The 23,763-nt window shown below is 36.7% G+C and overlaps 1 pseudogene; it reads right to left on the reverse strand.

Moving 5' to 3' along the window:
* Positions 1–1,324: 1,324 nt before the first annotated feature.
* LOC132270034 (cucumisin-like) lies at positions 1,325–14,645 on the reverse strand (annotated as a pseudogene).
* Between the last annotated feature and the right edge of the window lie 9,118 nt (positions 14,646–23,763).

A 23,763-nucleotide genomic window follows, 5' to 3' on the forward strand; every position in this document is an offset into this window, starting at 1 on the left:
AGAAAAAAAAAAAAAAAAAAAAGGGTGGGGCCCACGAAATTGATTTTTGTGGTCTTAAGTTTTTTGAACTTTGTTCTTCTCGTGGGGGTTGGCTTTAAACGAGTGTTTTGGCAGACTAACTTTTTGACTCGGACTTTATTTAGCTTTTTGCACGTGGGTCTGTTGCGGTGTGAGGGGGTGGATTTGCCTTTATAAATGATGCCTTGTCTTGTGAATTTAGCGAGCAAACAGAATAGAAGAATAGAGAGAGAGAAAAACAGAGTGAGAAAATGGACTGCAGACGGAGGAGCCGAGAGTTGCAGAGAGAAGGTCAGAGCTTGAGGTTTGATGATCCAGTGAGGACATTCTTTTTTAGTGTAGGGTTCTCTATACCTCGAATGGCTTGGAGTGATTTTGCTTCAATGATTTTTGATTAAATATTTCGATTAAATGCATATGTATTTTGTTTATATACTCACATGACTATGTATATTTTGTGAAGCTGTTTTATTAAACCTCCATGAAATTCTTGTTATGGTTTTTCCTACTAGGACTTTTGTCTCACCACTCTCCAGTTTCAGGTACCGAAGATAAACGGGGATTGCTAGAGACGGGCTTAGGATAAAGAGTTGGCGTTGCGAGTTTTATTTTTATTATTTGAAGAATTTTTGTGTATTTGAGGAAATTAATTTTTGTATAAAAGAGGGGGTAATTTTTATGGTCCTGGTATATTGTGATGTATTTGGACTTGAATAAACATAGCATTTTATTAGAATTTTTGGGGCGTGACACCTAAACCGAATTGAATTCGGGCTCAAAATATATAGCCTAGGCCAAAACCGAAACTAAAAACACATTGCCCAAGCCCACAAAATTTGAAGTTGGCCTCAAGTTATTCGGGTTGGGCTCGCCTGAGTTACAACCCTACTTTACAAGCATATAAGCGAGATTGTTCACGAATTAACAAACCAAGCGTAGGGATGTTTGTCATTGGTTCACTAATTAATCAAACACACAAATTCAATTTGTGCTTGGTTCGTTTATTAAATAAACGTACACGAACCAAACATGAGCTAAGTTCAAGTTGTCCAAAACTTGGCTCATTTGCAGCCCTACCTGTCTATGGGTTTTTGCAGTAGTTTTCTTTTCAAATAGTCATATACAATGCCAATCCCTAGAAAGCTTGATTAATTACATATCGTAATTCTAATCTTATTTTTTCACTTGAGCTTTTTCACAATTGTTTGAATGATTTGGAACCAAACAAGCTAGCCATCTATGAATAAATGATGCAATTTTCTTCACTGTAATCCAAAACACTCCATGCTTTTGTCATATTTCATTTCTAAAATGACACAATAGGGCTCCTCACTTTATACACCCATCATCCCACACCAATGACCCAGAAAGTAAATTCTTATGTGCTTTGGTTGTGATTGTAACTACAAAGGATTGCTTCTGACCTAATGACTTGAATGTAAGGATGCTCGGATTGACTAGGATCGTAAGTCCTGCAGGGGCTGCCACATTTGCTTTGTAAGTGGACACCGTTGAACCAACATTTGTGACAGTCCTGTGAAAGACACGGGTGAGGGGATGCTCAGTCTGAGAAGATATAGCAAAAGTAGGATAATTTAGATCCCAAACAGTTCCATTGTTGGCTGTAGAGCAACTGCTATTGTCTCCAGTGACAAGTTGCAATGACTTGGTGCTATAACCTTGGCCACATAAAAATTTCACATAATCAAGCTCTCCGGCATCATATACTAAACCAGGTTTTGTAGCTTTTGATAAATCAATATGACCTGCCCCGTATGCAAACTCGGCATCAGGGTTAGTGACGCTGTTCATTGGATGAGCTGTAAAGAACAAAAAAAAAAAAAAAAAAAAAAAAAAAAAAAAAAAAAGAAAAAAGGACCATGTTAGCTACAAATAATGGATGTATTCCAATACATAATAATATTCATGAGTAACCTAAGAGATATTCCAAGTTATTTAATTACCAGTTGTCATCAGGGCAGACTTAATAGCAACAGGGACCATCCATAATTAAGAGATTTTACATAGGCATCTGCTCCGGTAGTTTGTGGGCAAGACATAGATGTGCCGGAGATTATATTGTATGGAACTACTCTTTTGTCTCCCTCTATTCCTGTCACAGTGGTAGCCTGTGACCATGCAGCAACAATGTCCACTCCAGGAGCTGCTAAATCAGGCTGCACAAGAATGGAGTTTCCAAATATAAAACTAGAATATATATATATATATATATATATATAAGTCTCTCATGTGTGTCCTCCTTTTAGTCCAACGCGTGTTTTAATTTAATTATTATGATGACGGTAAGATTTGAACACATGATATTGCAAGTTTAATATTTAACTCCATCAAGATATTATATAGTACATACGTATAAGATACCTTGAGAATGTCGCTTGTAATTGGGTTCGGCCCTCTTGATGAAAATGAAGCTATATATGGAGCCAATTTGTCTTTAGTCTCGATGCTTTTCTTTATAATTGCAGTTGGCTTACTGTAGAGTACGTTTTATCCAAATTGTTAAATGTGTTGTGATCAATAAAGTGTCAAAACACATTAATATTGTCTATAAATCTATATATACCGAGTTGAATTTATGTAATGGTAAACAGCACTGCCATCTTCAAAGCCCAAGTAGGAGGCCGGCAAAGGAAAAGAAAAGCCATCTGTGCGGCCTTCATCGTCATTCATTATGGTACCGATTGCACCAGCATTGAATGCCGTTTCTCCGTCAGTCAGGTGATCACATAGAACGATTGTGCCATTCACTAAAGTCTTGTTCAATGAGCCTGAGGTGCAGAACCTGCATTTCATTATCATTGTTTATGCATTTTCTAATCCTCAATCAATTATCTGTGATTGATGTAACTAAATGATTAAGCTTGCATCATTAATGTTGATAATAAATCTAAAATTTTTGGATTGACATTTCCCTTTTCTTCCTTACCTGGATGTGTTTCCACCAAAACCAGAATTGGGTACATTCCCACCGTAAACCATAGGGCACTGATCCTTGAGCTTGAAAGTATTTATTGAGATTCCCTGCATGTAAAACAAGTTCAGAACTTATAACAAAGCACATTTGAAGGGTAGAGGCCAACATAAGGTATGACCCCATTGATTGGATGGCATAGATCAAACAATACCCATACAATGGGAGAAAGTCTACGATACCCCGGTACTACCGTACCGTGAGTCTTTTAGCCGTTGGATGTTGTGTTGTGACCCACTTAATTGCTGAGAGACCTGGAGTACCGTACTCCTAGGTATTGGGTAACGTGGTGAGCGTGGGCCCACATCCATTTTACATTGGAGTTGTTTGAATATAGGAAGTTGCTCACCTGATAAGACATATTGTTCCAACTGCACCATTGTCACAAACTTTCTGTCTATGGTGCTAGCAGCCACTGAGAGTGACCATGGTGAGAAATTTGTGATGCTTTCAGGATCAGGACCTTCATTACCAGCAGAATTGGATGTGAGTATTCCGTTCTTCATAGAATGGAAAGCTCCAATGGCAATGGAATCTTCAAAGTAATTCAATGGAAACGATGCCCCAACCGAAAGTGATATTATATCAACTCCATCAGCAATAGCATCATCAAATGCTGCAAGAATATCCGCAGATAAACAACTTCCATCACCCCAACATACCTTGTACACAGCTATGCGAGCTGAAGGAACCCCTCCCCGGGCTGTACCCAAGCCCAGGCCTAATAAGCTTGCGCCACTCACTAAGTGCCCTGCTGCTGTAGATGCAGTGTGTGTCCCATGGCCATCTACATCTCTTGGTGAATCAACTTCTTGTGGAGGTATTGATCCTTCGGTATAGTAGTATTTAGCTCCTATAATTTTACTGAAAAGTACTCAAAATTTTAGTGGCAGCACAAGCAAAAGCAATTAATTAAGATATCCATTTATGTAATTGGTATATACTTGTTGCAAGTGAAATTTTTAGAGGATTGGCAAGAGCCCTTCCATTTGCTTGGAGGTGGACCATATCCTTTGTCATTGAAACTCTCAGATTCAGACCAAATCCCACTGTCAAGCATTCCAATAATGATGTCGCTTTCATGAGCGCTTCTTTTTACTTCTTGAGGGAAGCCCATGAAATCCCATAACCTTGTTGTGTGGAGTTTCATCTTTTCATTAGGGAACATTGACACTACTCTTTCGGTGCCTGAATTTTTTGAAAGTTAAAGCAGAGAGAGAACGTATAAATTAATAAATTGAAAATATAAATCATGTGATAGCTTAATTAATTAATTGAATTTATAAATTACCCACCTACTATTTTGTCCTTCTCTTTCCCTGTCAGCTTTGCTACAAACCCATTGAAGCTCCTCTTGAAGCTATAGAGTAAAGATTCTGATGCCCTACTGTTGAATGCATCCAGTGCATTAAAGAAGATAGTTATAAAGAAGATGAATTGGGATGTATGATCATATTGGGGCTATAAGAAGTGCCAATATCATTCCTCTTTCCTTTATAGAAGGCAGCTATGCTGGCCCATTAGTTTTAATTACAAAATGGCCTATAATTTATAAAAGTTTTTAAAATTCCCCCATGAAATAATTTATTTTAAAAAAATGGTCATTAATTTTATTACACATAGGCCAATAATTTATAAAAAATTGAAAAATGCCATCTGAAATAATTATTTACCCTTGGGCCAATTAATTTTTATTGCAAATAGGCCGATAATTTATAAAATTTTACAAAAATGCCCACTAAAATAATTATTTTTAAAAAATATCTTTAATTTTTCCTTTCTTTTCATTCTTAGTCCTCCTCCTCCTCTTCTTCTTCTTCTTCTTCTTCTTCTTCTTCTTCTTCTTCTTTATATTCTCTTTAAAAAAAAGTTGCTGTGATGTCTGTATATAATTGTGTGGTGTGTGATTTAAATGAAAAAGAAAATGAGAAAAAGGAATTATAAAAGAAGTGGGACCCACATCACTTTTTAAGTGAATTGTGAGACCAAAATTGGTCTCTGCCTTTCTCTCTCTCTCCCGACAGACGCTCTCTGCTTCTCCTTCTTTTCTTTTTTTTTCTTTTCTTTTCACTTTAAGCTTCCATTGTTGATTGCTCCTTCATCTTTTATCGGATTGAGGTGCCGTTTGAGGCAAAACGAAGCTTGTGTCGAGCTCTACGCATACATACCAACAATTCCAGATTTGGTGCACCCTTTGAACTTCAAAATTTAGGACCTATTTTCTAGGGTTTGCTCATTTTTGAGGTAGGGGCATCTTAATCCACTCTAGTCTTGTTCTATTGTGAATTTTACCTCCATGTTGTATTAAATATGCTTAATTTAGAGTTAATTATATCTATGATGGTATTAATAATGTCTAGAGGGTTTTCACGATCTTGAATATGGTTGGTTCATGTGCAAATTATATTTAGTTGTTGATTTCCCATGTTTACTATGTGCTAACATGCCGAAATTGATGTATGAGAGTATGCTTATTTAAATTGCGCCAAATTTCCCAATTATTTTGTTGTATCTTAATGTGTTAATAATTACTTGGGAGATGTTGAACATGTTGAATGTTTAATTTTATGATTAAATGCCATGACATTGAATGTATGGAACATATATACATGCACATACCATTGGGTTTGCATGAAATGGGAGAAATTGTTCTTGAAATAAATATGGGGAATTTCAGGGAAGTGTTTTTGATAAAATGGTTTTATGCGAAACCCGGTCGCTGCGGGGTTACCAACGGGCCGGAGGTTAATATAGCCTAGAGGGGACTAGGGAGTCGCCCTAGCGTGGTTGAGCTAGCTGGGCCCCATAATGACACCGCGGGGTTACCAAGGGTCAGGGACACTAGCCAATCCTCCTTTCGTGTCGCGGCAGGGTTACCAAAGGGCGGGTTGTATTAACGTTTGAAAGTGATGGTTTTGAGAATGAAAATGGGGAGTGCCATTGACATGCATTGCATTTCATTGCATTGCATTGCATTGTTTATAATTGGAATTGAATTGAATGTTGTATTTGATCCCCTACATTGTATGATCCCTATCTCCCATTGGCCTATGCTTTGCTTGAATTCACAAGGACACAAGATTTGTGTCTTAAGTGTCACCTACTGAGCATATAGCTCACCCTACTATTTATACATTTTTTTCAGGTCTTGGAAAAGAACCGGTGAACGACAACCCACCTCAAGCTTGAGCGATACTAGAAGCTCACTTTTGTGTCTTTTGTATATCTCCCATTATTTTTGCAAAGCACCAAAAGTGTGAAGGTGTATATGTATATTTTGCAAAAACTTTGTCATGTAATGTAATTAAGGTATTTGATGATATTTTGGATGTGAATTTCTTAACATGTAAACCTTATTGATGAATGGGGAGAGTAATACTAGTTTGAAGTATTATTGAGATCATTTGATTGTGTATCATCATCTTCTATTGCCGTGAATTCGGAATTTGAGCCATGATAGGTTAAAAAATGATTTTAAACAGGTTGCGATAGGTCCATTTTTAGGGAGGTTATGCCGAATGTTTTGTAAAATTCTTGGCATCAGCTAGGGTCGTTACAAAATTTGGTATCAGAGCAAAGGTTCGAAAACCTTTAGGACGACGGGTAGAGGCCTATATAGAGTCGCATGGAATGTTGTTTGTGTTGCTTACTTGACTACTTGCTACGTGATATCTTATTTAAATGAGCATGCTTAACTGCCTATGTGCTTACTTGCTTACTTGTTTATATTAAAATGTTTCTTGCATAGTCTTGCATGCTAAGTGTTGTACGATATTAATTCTTGTTGAGTCGTCCACAGTGGACCTTAGTGTCATGTTTCTGAATCGTTTTCTCATTTTATAGCACGATGTCACGGCGTAAGGAACCTAGAGAAGTTGGCCCTAGGCCAACAAGAGGCGATGTTGGTGAGAGCTCTAGCTCCAATCCGGCGGAGCCAGTTGATGAGAACATGCTTCTTAGGGACTTGATTCCCCCAAGAGCTGTTCCCCCAAGAAGAGAGAATGTTGAAACACCCGTACCCGTAGAAGTGGATGAAGGTTCTGTGGCACTGGAGTTTAATCGTTTGTTGCAGAATGTCGTGAGGGCAACGATTGCTGTTCAGTCGCAGTCGGCACCACAACCTACAGTTCAAGTTGAAGAGACGCCAACTCAAAAGCATCTCAAGATCATAAAGGGGTTTTCTCAGCTAATGCCGGTTATGTTTGAGGGCAGTGCGGATCCAATGGTAGCAGATGACTACTTGGATCAAGTTGAAACCCAACTAACTTCAATAGATGTGACAGAAGATCATCTAAAGATCATCCTAGCTACGTATAAGTTTGCTAAGGATGCCAAGGTTTGGTGGAAGTCGATCACCAACCAGTACAAGATTGAAGAGATGAGCTGGGACAGGTTCAAGGAACTGTTCTATGAAAAGTACTTTCCGCTTTTCAAAAGATGGGAGTTACAAGACCAGTTTCATAATCTTATTCAAGGGAACATATCAGTGGCGGAGTATGAGAACAAGTTCACCTCACTCTCCCATTTTGCTCCAGAAGTGGTGAGAGATGAAGCTAACAAGACTCGGAAGTTTGTCTCGGGTCTTAATGATCGAATGAGGCCGTTGATCACGGCACAGTTTATTAAGGTTTACTCTGAAGCAGTGGAAATGGCTTTGATGCTGGAGGTTGACAATAGAGATAATGATGCAAGAAGAGAGCAATTGAAGCAAAAGAGGGGTGCAGGGCCATCCTCAGAGGGACCTTCTTGGAAAAGGAATAGGGGCAGTCCATCTCAGTTTCAGGGGCAACAGTCTACAAGATCTGCTCCTACCACTCCTATGCCAGCTGGATCTGACAGGAGTGCAGTTGTTTGTTATCAGTGTCAGCAGCCCGGACATTACAAGTCCAGTTGTCCGATGAGATCGTCTTCAGTTTCGTCAGCTCCGAAGGCTTGTTATGGGTGTGGCCAGCAGGGTCACTTGATTCGTGATTGTCCGAGTCAGAGAACAGGTACCATTAGTGGCAGAGGGTCACAGCAGAGGCCGTCACAATCGGCTACAGTTCAGTTAGGTTTCAGACCACCACCACCACAGCCTACTATGTCTTCACAGGGTTCACGATCAGTTAAGAGGGATACTCCTACTATGTCAGTACAGCAGTTAGGTGTTCAGGTTGGCAGTCCTCAGGCACAAGTACCACAGGGACGTGTTTTTGCACTGGCACAGACCGATGCATCTTCTAGATCGTCAGTTCTTCGAGGTATATTTCCAGTGTTTGGTTGTTGGGCCCGTGTTTTGTTTAACTCTGGTGCATCTCATTCTTTCATTTCATCATCATTTGCACATGCATCGGGGTTAGAGGTTAGTTTCATGGATCGGGCGTTATGTGTTGATACGCCAGTTGGGGTTTCAATGTCATTGAGCCGAGTTGTGCGGGATTACTCCATTGTGATAGCCGGGCGGACCTTTGTGTTTGACCTTATCCTCCTGGAGATGACTAGCTTTGATGTCATTCTCTGGATGGATTGGTTGGCTTCATTTCATGCCACGATCGACTGTTACAGAGGAAGGGTTACAGTTTGCACTCCCGAGGGAGACTGTTTCTTTTTCGTGGGAGATCGGAGTGATTCCCACATTTCATCATTTTATGGAGTTCGTGGAGGAAGTCATGGTGATTACTTTTTGGCTAGCCTTATAGCCGAAGAAGATGATGTCGTGGGAGAAGTTTATTCGGCGATTGTTTGTGACTTCTTGGATGTTTTTCCAGAGGATTTGACAGAGTTGCCTCCACACCGAGAAGTGGAGTTCACTATTGATTTGATGCATGGTACTACGCTGATTTCTATGGCACTGTATCGTATGGCACCAGTTGAATTGGAAGAATTGAAGAGGCAGCTTGATGATTTGAGAATGAAAGGTTTCATCCGATCGAGTGTGTCACCGTGGGGCGCACCGGTCTTGTTTGCTAAGAAGAAAGATGGTTCGTTTGAGGTTGTGCATTGATTATCGGAAGTTGAATTATGCCACCATCAAGAACAAGTATCCTTTGCCAAGGATAGATGATTTATTTGATCAGTTGAGGGGAGCCAGTTGTTTCTCGAAGATTGACTTGAGGTCTGGCTATTATCAGTTGCGAGTTAGGGATGAGGATATCCCGAAGACAGCATTCCGTACACGGTATGGACACTATGAGTTCCTTGTTATGCCTTTTGGCTTGACTAATGCGCCAGCGGCATTCATGGACTTGATGAACCGCGTCTTTCACGATTACTTGGACCAGTTTGTGGTAGTTTTCGTTGATGACATTCTTGTGTACTCACGGACTCGGGAAGATCACGAGGTCCATTTGAGTATTGTTTTACAGATTTTGCGGGAACACCGATTGTATGCCAAATACGAGAAATGTGAGTTTTGGCTACAGGAGGTGAAGTTTTTGGGGCATGTTGTTTCAGAAGGTGGAGTATCAGTTAATCCATCAAAGGTTGAAGTAGTTTTGACTTGGGAGCAACCCAAGAATGTGTTTGAGATCCGTAGTTTCCTTGGTTTAGCGGGTTACTATTGGAGATTTGTGAAGGATTTCTCCCGTTTGGCAGCTCCTATGACCCGTTTGACCCGGAAAGGGGTCAAGTTTGTCTGGAATGAGGCTTGTGATTCATCTTTTCAGGAGTTGAAGACGAGATTGACTACAGCGCCAGTGTTGGTGATACCTGAGCGTGGCTTGGGTTATGTGATCTATCGTGATGCTTCACGTGACGGGTTGGGATGTGTGTTGATGCAGGATGGTAGAGTAGTGGCTTATGGGTCTCGACAGTTGAAGACTCACGAGCTTAACTACCCTACTCATGATCTGGAGTTAGCGGCAGTTGTGTTTGCCTTGAAGTGTTGGAGACACTACTTGTATGGTTAGAGATTCGAGGTATTTTCAGATCACAAAAGTCTCAAGTACCTTTTTCCCTAAAAAGACTTGAACAACAGACAGAGACGATGGGTTGAGTACTTGGAAGATTACAACTTTGATTTGCAGTATCATCCGGGCAAGGCAAATGTTGTAGCTGATGCCTTAATCCGAAAATCTCGTGTAACTTTGGCCAGCTTAGCTATTCGGAAGTGGAAGATACTTGAAGATCTGGCAGAGATGGGATTACAGTGTTGTGATGATGATTTTTGCAGTGAGTCGGCATTCTTATTTAGTCTTATGGCTCAGCCTACTCTTATTGTACGAGTGATTGAGTCACAGAGACAGGACCCGGACTTAGATGCCATCCACGCTTTGATCTCTAGTGGTGAGACAGTGAAAGATTGGGCCTTGCATGTATATGGGGGTCTACGGTTCAGGGGTTTGTTGGTGGTTCCCACATGTTGTCGTGAGGACGTCCTACGGGAGTTTCACACTTCCCGCTTTGCAGTTCATCCAGGTGGTAATAAAATGTATCACAATTTGAGATGTCAGTATTGGTGGAGCGGGATGAAGAATGATGTTGCACAGTTTGTGGCTAGATGCCTTACCTGTCAGCAGGTGAAGGCCGAGCATCAGAGGCCAGCAGGTTTGTTGCAACCATTACCTGTAGCGCAATGGAAATGGGAGCATATCGCTATAGATTTTGTGACAGGTTTTCCAAGGTCAAGAAGGGGCAATGAGGCCGTATGGGTCATCATTGACAGATTGACCAAGACGGCTCACTTTTTGCCTATTAAGGCAACAGATGATGCAGAGAAGCTTGGTGTTTTTTATGTGAAGGAGATTGTAAGGTTGCATGGAGTTCCTGTAACCATTGTCTCAGATAGGGATGCTAAGTTCACTTCGAAGTTTTGGGAAGGACTTCAAGCAATGTTTGGTTCAGCGTTGCATCTTAGTACGGCATTCCATCCACAGACAGACGGTCAGTCAGAGCGTACTATCCAGATTTTGGAGGACATGCTTCGGGCATGGATACTTGATTTGGGAGGTAGTTGGGAGGATCACCTTCCACTTATTGAGTTTGCCTACAACAACAGTTAACAGGCGAGCATCCAGATGGCTCCATTTGAGGCCTTGTATGGTAGACCTTGTAGGTCTCCTGTTTGTTGGATTGAGGTAGGCGAGACAGCCGCCTTAGGACCCGACATTGTACTCGAGACTACTGAGAAGATTAAGTTGATAAGATAGAGGTTACTTACAGCTCAGAGCCGATAGAAGAGCTATGCGGATAAGCGGAGACGACCGTTATCCTTTGAGGTGGGAGACCACGTTTTTCTATGGGTTTCTCCACGGAAGGGATTGATGAGATTTGGGAAAAGTGGCAAGTTGTCGCCACGATTTATTGGACCGTTTGAGATTTCAGACCGAGTAAGAGAGGTTGCCTACAGGCTTGCTTTGCCACCACAGTTGGATAAGGTCCACAATGTTTTCCATGTATCGATGTTACGGAAGTACGAACCGGATCCATCTCACATTTTGAGTTGGGTAGATGTGGACATTGATGAGGATGTTTTCTACGAGGAAGGACCAGTTCAGATTCTTGACACACAACAGAAGGTGTTGAGGAACAAGACAATACCAATGGTGAAAGTCCTTTGGATACACCACGGAGTCAAGGAAGCTACTTGGGAGCTTGAACAGGAGGTTCGCTCCAAGTATCCAGCGTTGTTTTCCTCCTCAGGTATGTCTTGATTTCGAGCACGAAATTTTTTTTAAAGTTGGGGAGAATGTGATGTCTGTATATAATTGTGTGGTGTGTGATTTAAATGAAAAAGAAAATGAGAAAAAGAAATTATAAAAGAAGTGGGACCCACATCACTTTTTAAGTGAATTGCGAGACCAAAATTGGTCACTGCCTTTCTCTTTCTCTCCCGACAGACGCTCTCTGCTTCTCCTTCTTTTCTTTTTTTTCTTTTCTTTTCACTTTAAGCTTCCATTGTTGATTGCTCCTTCATCTTTTGTCGGATTGAGGTGCCGTTTGAGGCAAAACGAAGCTTGTGTCGAGCTCTACGCATACATACCAACAATTCCAGATTTGGTGCACCCTTTGAACTTCAAAATTTAGGACCTATTTTCTAGGGTTTGCTCATTTTTGAGGTAGGGGCATCTTAATCCACTCTAGTCTTGTTCTATTGTGAATTTTACCTCCATGTTGTATTAAATATGCTTAATTTAGAGTTAATTATATCTATGATGGTATTAATGATGTCTAGAGGGTTTTCACAAACTTGAATATGGTTGGTTCATGTGCAAATTATATTTAGTTGTTGATTTCCTATGTTTACTATGTGCTAGCATGCCGAAATTGATGTATGAGAGTATGCTTATTTAAATTGGGCCAAATTTCCCAATTCATGATGTTGAGCTCATATATATATATATATGCACATGCTTAAATGTATTTTGTTGTATCTTAATGTGTTAAAAATTACTTGGGAGATGTTGAACATGTTGAATGTTTAATTTTATGATGGAAAATTTTAAATGCCATGACATTGAATGTATGGAACATATATACATGCACATACCATTGGGTTTGCATGAAATGGGAGAAATTGTTCTTGAAATAAATATGGGGAATTTCAGGGAAGTGTTTTTTATAAAATGGTTTTATGCGAAACCCGGTCGCTGCGGGGTTACCAACGGGCCGGAGGTTAATATAGCCTAGAGGGGATTAGGGAGTCGCCCTAGCGTGGTTGAGCTAGCTGGGCCCCATAATGACGCCGCGGGGTTACCAAGGGTCAGGGACACTAGCCAATCCTCCTTTCGTGTCGCGGTGGGGTTACCAAAGGGCGGGTTGTATTAACGTTTGAAAGTGATGGTTTTGAGAATGAAAATGGGGAGTGCCATTGACATGCATTGCATTTCATTGCATTGCATTGCATTGTTTATAATTGGAATTGAATTGTATGTTGTATTTGATCCCCTACATTGTATGATCCCTATCTCCCATTGGCCTATGCTTTGCTTGAATTCACAAGGACACAAGATTTGTGTCTTAAGTGTCACCTACTGAGCATATAGCTCACCCTACTATTTATACATTTTTTTCAGGTCTTGGAAAAGAACCGGTGAACGACAACCCACCTCAAGCTTGAGCGATACGAGAAGCTCACTTTTGTGTCTTTTGTATATCTCCCTGTATTTTTGCAAAGCACTAAAAGTGTGAAGGTGTATATGTATATTTTGCAAAAACTTTGTCATGTAATGTAATTAAGGTATTTGATGATATTTTGGATATGAATTTCTTAACATGTAAACCTTATTGATGAATGGGGAGAGTAATACTAATTTGAAGTATTATTGAGATCATTTGATTGTGTATCATCATCTTCTATTGCCGTGAATTCGGAATTTGAGCCATGATAGGTTAAAAAATGATTTTAAACAGGTTGCGGTAGGTCCATTTTTAGGGGAGGTTATGCCGAATTTTTTGTAAAATTCTTGGCATCAGCTAGGGTCGTTACAGTTGCATTCCTTTATTCAAACTATTTTTTTTTTTTCTTCAAAGTTTGGTAATTAAATTTGTTGCCTTATGGTCGGTATTTTTATGTTCCTATTTTTTTAAATAATTAATTTTCAAATTATTAAATGCTATTATTCCACCATTAGTACAATTTTATTTTTTGATTTATTGTCTTGCATCACTTTTCGCTTGAAAAAAATATAATTTATCATCTTTAATATGGTGCCCCCCCGAAATAAATTCCTGACTCCACCCCTGATTATAGTAGACAATTGTGTGCAAAAAAAAAAAGTTCCCATATGCACAAGAGCAGTATCTCTATTTACAAGTGCGCTACTTGCATGCATGTATAGGGATTTAATTTTGGGAATGGGGTGGCACAAATTGATATTTCACAAATTATATACTATTATTTATAAAACTATTAATGGGCTAGCTTGGGCGCAAGGGAGCATATACCCCCGAGTCCAAGCTTGTTCCATCTATGTACATGCACAAAAGTGATACTTGAAAATAATAATGGTAATTTGAATAAATAAATAGTATTTTTTCAAATATAACTTTGAAAAAAATTCATAATTTTGAAAAAGTCAACTCTATGACTTTGAGAGTTGGTCTCCAAAACTGCATATTTTTTTAATTATTTCAAAGAAAAGTATTGAAAGACAACGACCAGAGTCTGCTTAGCCAGAACAAAAATAAGAACTTTACTTATATGCTTTCTTATATATTTTTACTTTTAAGTTTAACGATTTGTGATGGTAGGATTCAATGCAAATGTGACAAGAAATTGTTTTGAGCATGTTCAATTTTGTAATTACCACATTACAAGTACACTTCAAGATTATATTTTCTACTTCCTTGTGACATGCTAATATTATGGTATAGGTGACCTGCCAACAACTTTCTGTAGCATTCTCATATGAAGGGATGGTGCAGAGTCGAGATCACCCTTGAGACGGTCACCCATGTACACGATGTATACCTACAACCACAAAATGAAGTTTGTTGATAATGCACATATCTAATTAACAAGCCTTGTTCATGGCACAACCAAGCTCTAAACACTTTAAAAGCAATATATATGTAGATGTAAATATATATAGATATATACACACACACACACACACGCCTTTAGATCTCCATCAGATGCTCCGATGCAGCTAATAAGCATAGCACGAGTAAGACTAATGACGAAAAGCCATGAAGGAGAGGACATTTGACTAGCCATTAGAGGGGACTTCCAAAAGCTTGAGCTCTACTGCTAATGTTTACATGGAACAAACAGTGATGGGCTTTTATAACAGGGAAAAAGGACATGTTGGGCTTGTATTAATTCTACACATTGATTACTCAAATTGAATTTGTTAAACAAAGCCGGGATTAACAATATTTTTGTCTAAATTCTCCCACAGCCATAATGGTAACAAATTAAATGCCCACGGTTGAACCATACTTTCAACTTACCTTATCTCTCAACCTATTAAATTAGAGGGGGAAAAAATGAGATTGCATCAAGAAGATTACATTGGAGATTATGTATATTTTACTGGAAAAATTAGATTTTAGTTACCTAATCTAAACATAAGTGACCATAAAATCAAAAAAAAAAATAGTCACCATGAAAATTAATTGCCAATAAGTAACCATATAATAGTTTATTTTATAAATGCCCTTCTTGCAATACGTTCATATATATATATATCCACTTTTCAACCTTTGCACTTCATTTATATTTTTCGTTTAAAGGAAATGATAAAAATATCATTGAATTCATTAATGTACTATGTCTTATTTTATAATGCCATAACTATCATTTATACAACTTTAACTTCTTCTTTTTTACCTTTTGTAGTTCCTTTATTATTATTATTTTTTTCTTGTGCTATAATTTCTTTTCTTTTTCTTTTCAGAGGTCCTCTCAAAGAAAATAATTCCTATATTGATAATTTTATTTTTGGCAGTCAAAAGAGATAATTTATTCACTAGTGACTTTTTTTTCTTTCTTCCTTTTTTTTTTTTTTTTTTTTTTTTTTTTTAATCCTATCAAAAGTGGTAACTTTTTTTTTTGTGATTTTTTATATATGGTTCCTGTCAAAAGAAATATTTTATTCAATATATATATATATATATATATATATATATATATATATATATATTTGGTCTTATCAAAAGAGAAATATTCAATAGATATATATATATATTTTAATTCTCTTTTCTCATACCTTTTTTTTTTTTTTTTACCTTGACAAAAGAGATAATTTCTTCAATAAATATATTTTTTTTTTTGGGTTTTTTTTTTCCGTATTTTAATAGTTACTTTTTTTTTTTTTTTTTGTCAGGTCAAAAGAGGCAATTTAGTCAACATAATTTGTTTTTTTTTTCTGTAAATAAAATATTATTCAATTTATTTATTTATTTTATCTTGTTAAAAGAGACCTAAAATATTAAAGATTAGAGATATGGTGAAGAAATCTGGAAGGACAATTGTGTCATTTAAAAATTAATAATCATTTATTTGTAAAATTAAAGTTATAATTGACATTTCATTTAAAATTATAGTGCAAATATAGAAAAGTGGAGTGCGAATAGCGCCTCCCTATATATATATATATATTTACATGGCAAGAAGAGTTAGAAGTTAGATTAGTAGATGCCGATAGTCGAAGTCTACCAAATCTACGGAACTATCGAGACATTGCAATATAAATTTTCATATGTTTATTTATTTTTCACTATTCATTATTTTAATCAATTGAGTCTAAGGATGAATTGAAAAAAAAAATAAAAAAAACTTCAACTGATTTTAACTTAACTCCGTTTAATTAATTTGTGACGCAATTACCCCTTAAACATCTTTTTAACTTAAAACATTTATTCTCTGTTGCTCTCTCAATTCACCAAACTTGGATACAAATTAAGTTATTAACAATTAACTAAACTCATCTAAAATAACCTTATGAATATTTTTTTGGTAAAAAAAAAAAAAAAAAAAAAACTTCAACTGATTTTAACTTAATCAATTTGTGACGCAATTACCCCCTAACCATCTTTTAACTTAAACATTTATTCTCTGTTGCTCTCTCAATTCACCAAACTTGGATACTAATTAAGTTATTAACAATTAACTAAACTCATCTAAAATAACTCTATGTTTTTACCTTTCAATTTTTTTTCATTGTTAATTGATTAATTTATTTGTTTCTTGTTTTTGTGAGGAATGAGGATAGAACAATCAATGATAATTCATGAGTCCAGCCAAAATGGGGTTCGTGTGTGCAGACATGTTATGATTTTAATCGAATGTTCTCATTAAACTGTCAAGATAGTGTTTGTTTATGTATTTGGTAATCTTACCTGTCTATTGTTATTTGGATTTTACTTGTCACTTTGAATTTGTTTCATAAAAGGTAAATTTTGTGCTAAAATTTTTTTTATAGGTAAATTGGAAAAATCAAAATTTCATAAAAGCTGGGTTTGGTCCAGCTCTGTACTTCTTGGGATTTTAGCTGTAAATACTAAATACACCGTTAAAATTTGCAAGAAAAGTATGGCACTTACTTTTAAATTTTTGTATTCTTTTAAAGGAAAAAGAAAATTTGGAGAGGAAGGACATAAAGTCCAATAAACCTTAAGATGGTTTGGTTGTTTCACGAAGACTGTTGATTGTATTATTAAAAGGAATATGAAGTTCAAGGTAATTTTGTTAGAAAAATTTGCCTCACAAATTAGTTAAAGGGGTTTAGGTTTAATCACCCCCCATGATAGCTGAAGAGTTTTTTTTGTCAAAAATATTCATAACATGGTTTCTTGCAAATGGATAATAGTCGAGAGCGGTTTTCACAATTTGCCCTTATAATAATGTAGCTTTTAATAATTTTTTTAGGGTAAAGTGCAAAAAAAGTCCCTAAACTATGTCAGAATTTGTAAATAACCCTCTTCAACTATATTTTGTGCGTTTAACCCCATAAACTATCACATTTAATTGCAAAATGTCTCAATGCCTTGATTATATTTCATTAAATGCCCATAATACTCTTTCTTATTAAATTACACTTAATCTATTTTTCTTATGGAAATAAATTATGAAAAAGAATTCATACTAATATGATGACATGTTTCTCCATTAAATTTGCATTAATTTACATTTAATTTTTTGTATTAATTTTTTAAATAAAAATATTAAGTGGAAAATTTTAAAACAATTTAAGTAATTTCTTAATTTTTCATTAATTTATTGCATAAAAAAGAAGGTATTTTTTATTTAAGTGATTTATTAATTTTTCAAGAATACATTGTATGAAAAGATGGTACGTTTATGGTAAAAAAGTTCAAAGTGAGCATGATAAGTTTTATTATAAATAGTAAAATTTTAATAATAAGTTAATCATTTTTAAAATGGTACTTACAAATATTTTATTATTTATTTTTATTTTTATGATAAATTGATACTAATAATAAAATTAAGATAAATGATATAATTAATATTTTGATAAGAGAAAAGATAATAAAAATAATTTTAAAAGTGACAAATTTAATGAGAAAGGAAAAAATAGTCTTTTGTGATAGATTTGCCCTTAATTGCAACATATCAATAGTTCAGGGGGACAATTTGCAGTTTAGGGGGTTACATGCAAAAGAGAAATAGTCCAAGTGGGTTTTTTGCACTTTACTCTTTTTCTATTATAGTGGTGGCCGGTTGGAAATGAATTTCTATATATACTCTTCTATGGTGGGTCTATATGAAATTATTTCAAACTTTAATTGCTTTTATAACTTCAAGGTACAAGGGTAAGTTAGAAATATTAAAAATGAATAATGTTTGCCTTAGGCCGCTCCTTCTTATAATGAGGTGACCGAATAAAATATTAACAAGTGTTGAAGTTTTAAAAGAAAAAAAAAATGATGACTATAGGAAATAAAAACTGATCCTTCCCCTCTTTGTCTCTCGCGCAACTATATATTGGGAATGTTGTATATTATTTATATTGTGCGTTGGGACATGATAGATTAGTTTTAAGGCCAAGTGAGACCATTGCATTTTATATGTATTTCAGCAGGTCATAGTAGGACTTTTTTTTGCAGAGGTCATGCCGGATTTTTTTTATTATTATTATTATTTTGGTACCGTCGACCGATATTTTTTTGGGTCGTTATAAATTTGGTATCAGAGAAATGGTTCGAATACCATTAGGAAGACGGGTAGAGGCCTACCTAGGATTGCATGGGAAATTGAATTGCATGTTTATATGTTTATGTGTTAAGGTGTTAAATTGTTTGAAAAACATGTCTAACTACTTAATTGCTTAACTGGTTATGTGATTATGTGCTAAGTGTTTAAAGTTGATGTACGTATATTATTATCATGATCATGTTTATCATTAGTTGGGTATTCCGGGAGTATGAAAGGTGTTTATGTGTTTCCATTCATGTCAAGTCATTCGTGTGAGGACTCCGTTCTCGTATGTATTTTAGTTTAATAGTTTTTGAGTACTCATTTCCTTTTTCTTATAGCATCATGCCACCAATAAGGGATTCAGGGGAGAGTTCTAGCTCCAATCCCACGGACAAGGATCAGGAGCAGGTTAAGGAAGATGTGTTGTTGCGCGATTTGGTCCTACCAAGAGGGGGACAAGCGGGGGAACCGTCGAGCCATCTCCTCAGATAAGTGAGGAGAAGCTTAGGTTGGCTCTACAGGCGGTCTTTCAAGATGCATTCTGGACTGCAATGGCGTCTTCATCATAAGTTGTGTCACCACCAACAGAAAAAAGTAATCAGAAAAGACTTTTAATCACATAACAAAGTTTGTAAAGTTGATGCCTACTCTATTTGAGGGCGGCATCCGCTTATTACGGACAGTTTTATTGATAGGGTGGAGAAACTCCTTAATGCTATGAATTTGGCGACGGACAGGTTGAAGATTATTTTATCTACTTACAATTTTATAGGCAATGCGGAAATTTGGTGGAAGACCATTTCTCACACGCATAATTTGGACACAATAACCTATGATGCATTCAAGAAATTGTACTATGAGAAGTATTTTCCAGCGCCTAAGAGAATGGAATTAAAGAAAAAGTTTGATGGTCTCAAATAGGGAAATATGACAGTCACGGAGTAAGAAAACAAGTTTATGTCTCTTTTAAGGTTTGCCCGGGTGATTGCTAGGGGTGGGCAAAAAATCCGCCAATCTGCGAACCCGATCCGATCTGTACGGATCGGATCGGATCGGATTATCAGACCCACGGATCGGTGATGGATTTTAAAAAATTGAATCCGTAGTTCACGGATCGGATCACGGATTAGGCTGTCAAAAATCCAATCCGATCCGTGACAATCCGTGGGTAATCCGTAATATATATATATATAATATAATATAATATAATATAATATTAATATATAACAACTCTATGGCAATCCGTGTGCCACATATCGTTTTTTATTATTATTTTTTTTTGGTAACTAATTAAGTATTATACATATTAGTATATTACACACTGATATAAAACATATTAGTATTTTTTTTGGTAACTAATTAAGTGTTTTTTCGGATAATTTGGATAACTACTGCCCTTTTGGTTATGCAATATTTTACAATTTGATTATTCTTGTTATTATGCATTTAAATTGGGTTAATCTATGTTCTATTATACACTTTTGTAATTGAATATGAAATTGGTAAAAAATTAAAAATAGACTAATTTGGATAATTCAGTCCGCGGATTGGATCCGATCCGATCCGTGAATTCACGGATCCGATTCGTGAACTAACGGATTGATGGCGGATTCAAAATTCCCTAATCCGTTGTGAGCGGGATTGAATTAGAATAGATGCCTTATCCGATTCGATCCGATCCGTAGCCACCCCTAGTGATTGCTAAGGATGAAGACGAAAAGACATTGAAATTTGCTAATGGCCTTGACCTCGCTATTAGGCCAATTGTGGCTACCCCAAAATTGACGGAATATGCAAAGGCAGCGAGAAAGGCCTTAGTTGTCGAAGCCGAGGACAAGGATAGCAAGGTTATTAAGGAGTCCTACAAGCACGGCAGGAGCATGGATGCTACTTCCGAGGGCCAGTCACAGAAAAAGCAGAAGAATGAACCGTCAGGGGTTAACGGACAGCAGTCAGACAAATCTACCCCTGCAGCCTCAGTGTCTATTGGATCTTCTAGACCGAATATTATGTGACGGCCCTGGTTTTTCAAGCCAGTGCATCCTGTGATGAACCGTAGTTTGACTCGATGACGGATCTGAAATGCAAAAGCGAAAACAGAAAACAAGACTCTAAGAAGTTAAAGTGACCTTCCATGAGGTCGTGGAACTCAATGGGAACTGATGCGGAAGCAAAAGACCAAAAATATGACAAATAAGCCACCAGGGGTAAAATAGTCATTTCTAAAATTTGTGGACTCGGGTGCCACCGAGTACACCGCTGGAAGGATAACAAAAAACTAATCAAGATGGACTCAAGAATTGCATGAATCGGAGTCCGGACAAAGGAGAAACGACATGACGAAGAAAAACGAGCACTTAAAGTAAAAAGGGTAAACTTGTAATTATTCAAGAAGATCAGGGTACAACCGAGCATACCGCTGGAAAGACAGCAAAAAATTAGTCAAGTTCAAAAAAAAATTCACTCAATTTGGAGTCCGGACGAGGGAGAAACGAGTGTTTGAAATTGTGACGTCGCGGCGGCCCGACGAAGGCCATGGCGCACCCGGCGCCCAATGGCATGCACATGTTGATAGTAAGAAAAAAAAAATTGAGTGTCCAAAACTGAGGCATGAAACGGAGGTCGAAACGAGTTTTTCGGGAAAAATAAGAAGAAGAAACCCCCCTAAAACTGAGTTTTCTATCCGACAACGTGGAAGGAAACGAAAAAAAATCACTGTAAAATCCCCAAAATACCCCTAGATCAGAACTGGACAAGAGGGCAAAAAGCTACTACAGGATCTGAGATTGAAAACGGGCTACCAAACGAATTTTTCTAGAAAAAGACAAAAAAAAAACCCCCCCTCAAAATTGAGTTTTCTACGTGACTTACGAAAGAATTAAAAAAAAAAAACTCATTATAAAATGCCCAAAATACCCCTCCATGAAATCTGGTCATGAAGGCCAAAAAGTTGCTACAATTGAAAACTGGAAGCTGAAACTTCACGAGGGATTTTCGATGCCAAGACGACATTTTCTGGAAAACCACGAAGAAGAAACCCCCCTAAAATCACATTTTCTAAGCGACCATGTTGAAAGAAGAAAATAAAATTGATGTGAAAAGTCTAGAAAGCCCCTAGATCAGATTATGCAACAAAGTTTCAAAATGAGTCCATAAGAGGCTCATTTCACCAAAGAAGAAGGTTTGCTCGGAAACGACCATGCACGTAAACTTAACTTACCTATTAAAACGTGCTACAATGGTCCATGGCTTAAAAATACCACCGATGCAAAATCCGACCCCCCAACGGGCAAAAAGGCAAAAATGAACAAGAAAAGGGAAATTTAAAAACCAAAATTAACAAATGATTTTAAATTACCGTTTGGCCCTTGACCACACTTCAAACATGATTTATAAGACCCTATCAAAGAATAAAATGGAATTCCCACACCCGATGCAAAAGTTATAAAGTAATGACGTAGCATTTTTCAATATTTTCATAATATTTCATGAAGTTAAAGTTGCTTAGAATACAAGATACATGTCATTGGCCTCCGGCCTCATCTCATTCATGTCAAATACATTGCATAGAGTGTACTTATGTACACATTACATAATTGGAATCAAATCTACACATTTTGACAAATAAGGCTTCAAGTGGCATTTCAAGCCAGCATTTTCATGAAAATGATACTTCAAGTTTACGAAACTTCCATGGCATAGTGTGCATCCCAAATCAAGGTCCCAGTACTTGAAAAATGTCTCCACTACGTGGGTGAGTAACATAAAGCTACTCATACGAGATGAGCATGCATCGACCTAGCAATTTACAATTATATCGCCTTAAGGTGAAACATGTCAAAAGGGCTCATGCCACTTAACGTCTATGTCAAGTGAGACTCAGAGATCATCCGAAGCTACTCATGCAATTTAAAGTGAACAACAGAATACAAGTATACATGCTCAAGTATATTAAACAATGTTAGACATGTTTAGTATACTTGCAAGCCTCCAAAAACAATAAGTTCAAAACTTATGGAAAATCAATAAGTTAAACCAAACTTATACATCTCAAATAATGTCTAGGAATCAATTTACATGCACAAGTAAGGTTGAATTCACACAAACCATGTCCTAGAGTTCAAGTCTAAATAGTATATGACATGTCATGTTCTCAATATGCAATTTACATACAAAGCAAGAATATTTTACAACAACTGTGCCACATTACCATCCTAAGCCACAAGTATTAAATACGCTCCAATTTAGTAACTAACTTACAAGGTAAACAATTGTAATATTCTAACAAATTATATACTTACACAAGATATATTTAAACAAGTCATGCAAGACAATAATATGATATATCATGCTAAGTCAAATTACCATCTTTAGAGGCGACAAGTACTAATTCTACCAAAAGTTAGTAGCATGCTCAAAAGCTAATTAAACGGACTACATTTCAAGGAATTATCAACCTATTACATCCAATTTCAATTTAAGTGACTAACACACTTAAAATAAAATTAATTAAGCTAATTAATTAATTTTTTTTTCTAAATTTTCAAATATATCCAAATGTCCTCAAATTAATATATGTTAAAGAACTCATCAAGACCTACTTTAATATCACAATACAAGTTAATTTCATACTTGTTTCAACTATGTAATTTAATCTTTCACAAAAGATAAATATTAAATAAGTTTTGCAATTCTTACTCAAATGCTCCAAATTTAATATATGTTACACAACTCTCCAAGGCCTAACTTACTAGTATGCCACAAATTAATTCTAAACTATATATCATCATTAGAATTAAATCCGGAACAAAGAAAATAAATAAATTAAATTCTAAAAACTTGAACAAGGCATGCTCACAAGTTCTATATGCTTATAAAACAATCAATACAACAATAATATAAACCTAAGACATCCTCTAGCTCAATTTGAGATGAAAATCTCAAAAGCCCACCGAAAAAAAAGTGCTCCAAATCCGACGATACCGAAGGGTTTTGTAGGGGAGAACACGATCTACATGAACCCACAAGTAGCCCCATCAAAATCACAACTTGACTTCAAACCCGAACTCAAAATTTGGCCAAAAACGGGTTCTAATAAGGGGGAAAGATGCGCGTGGTCAAGACAAACACAAAACGCAAAGGCACTTCGACTTTTTAATAAAGGGAAGAAGGT

Source organism: Cornus florida, unplaced genomic scaffold, assembly GCF_030987335.1.
Source record: "Cornus florida cultivar Cherokee Brave unplaced genomic scaffold, ASM3098733v1 CherokeeBrave_3.0.0_Hap2_Chr08, whole genome shotgun sequence".
In the NCBI taxonomy this organism is placed as follows: Eukaryota; Viridiplantae; Streptophyta; class Magnoliopsida; order Cornales; family Cornaceae; genus Cornus; species Cornus florida.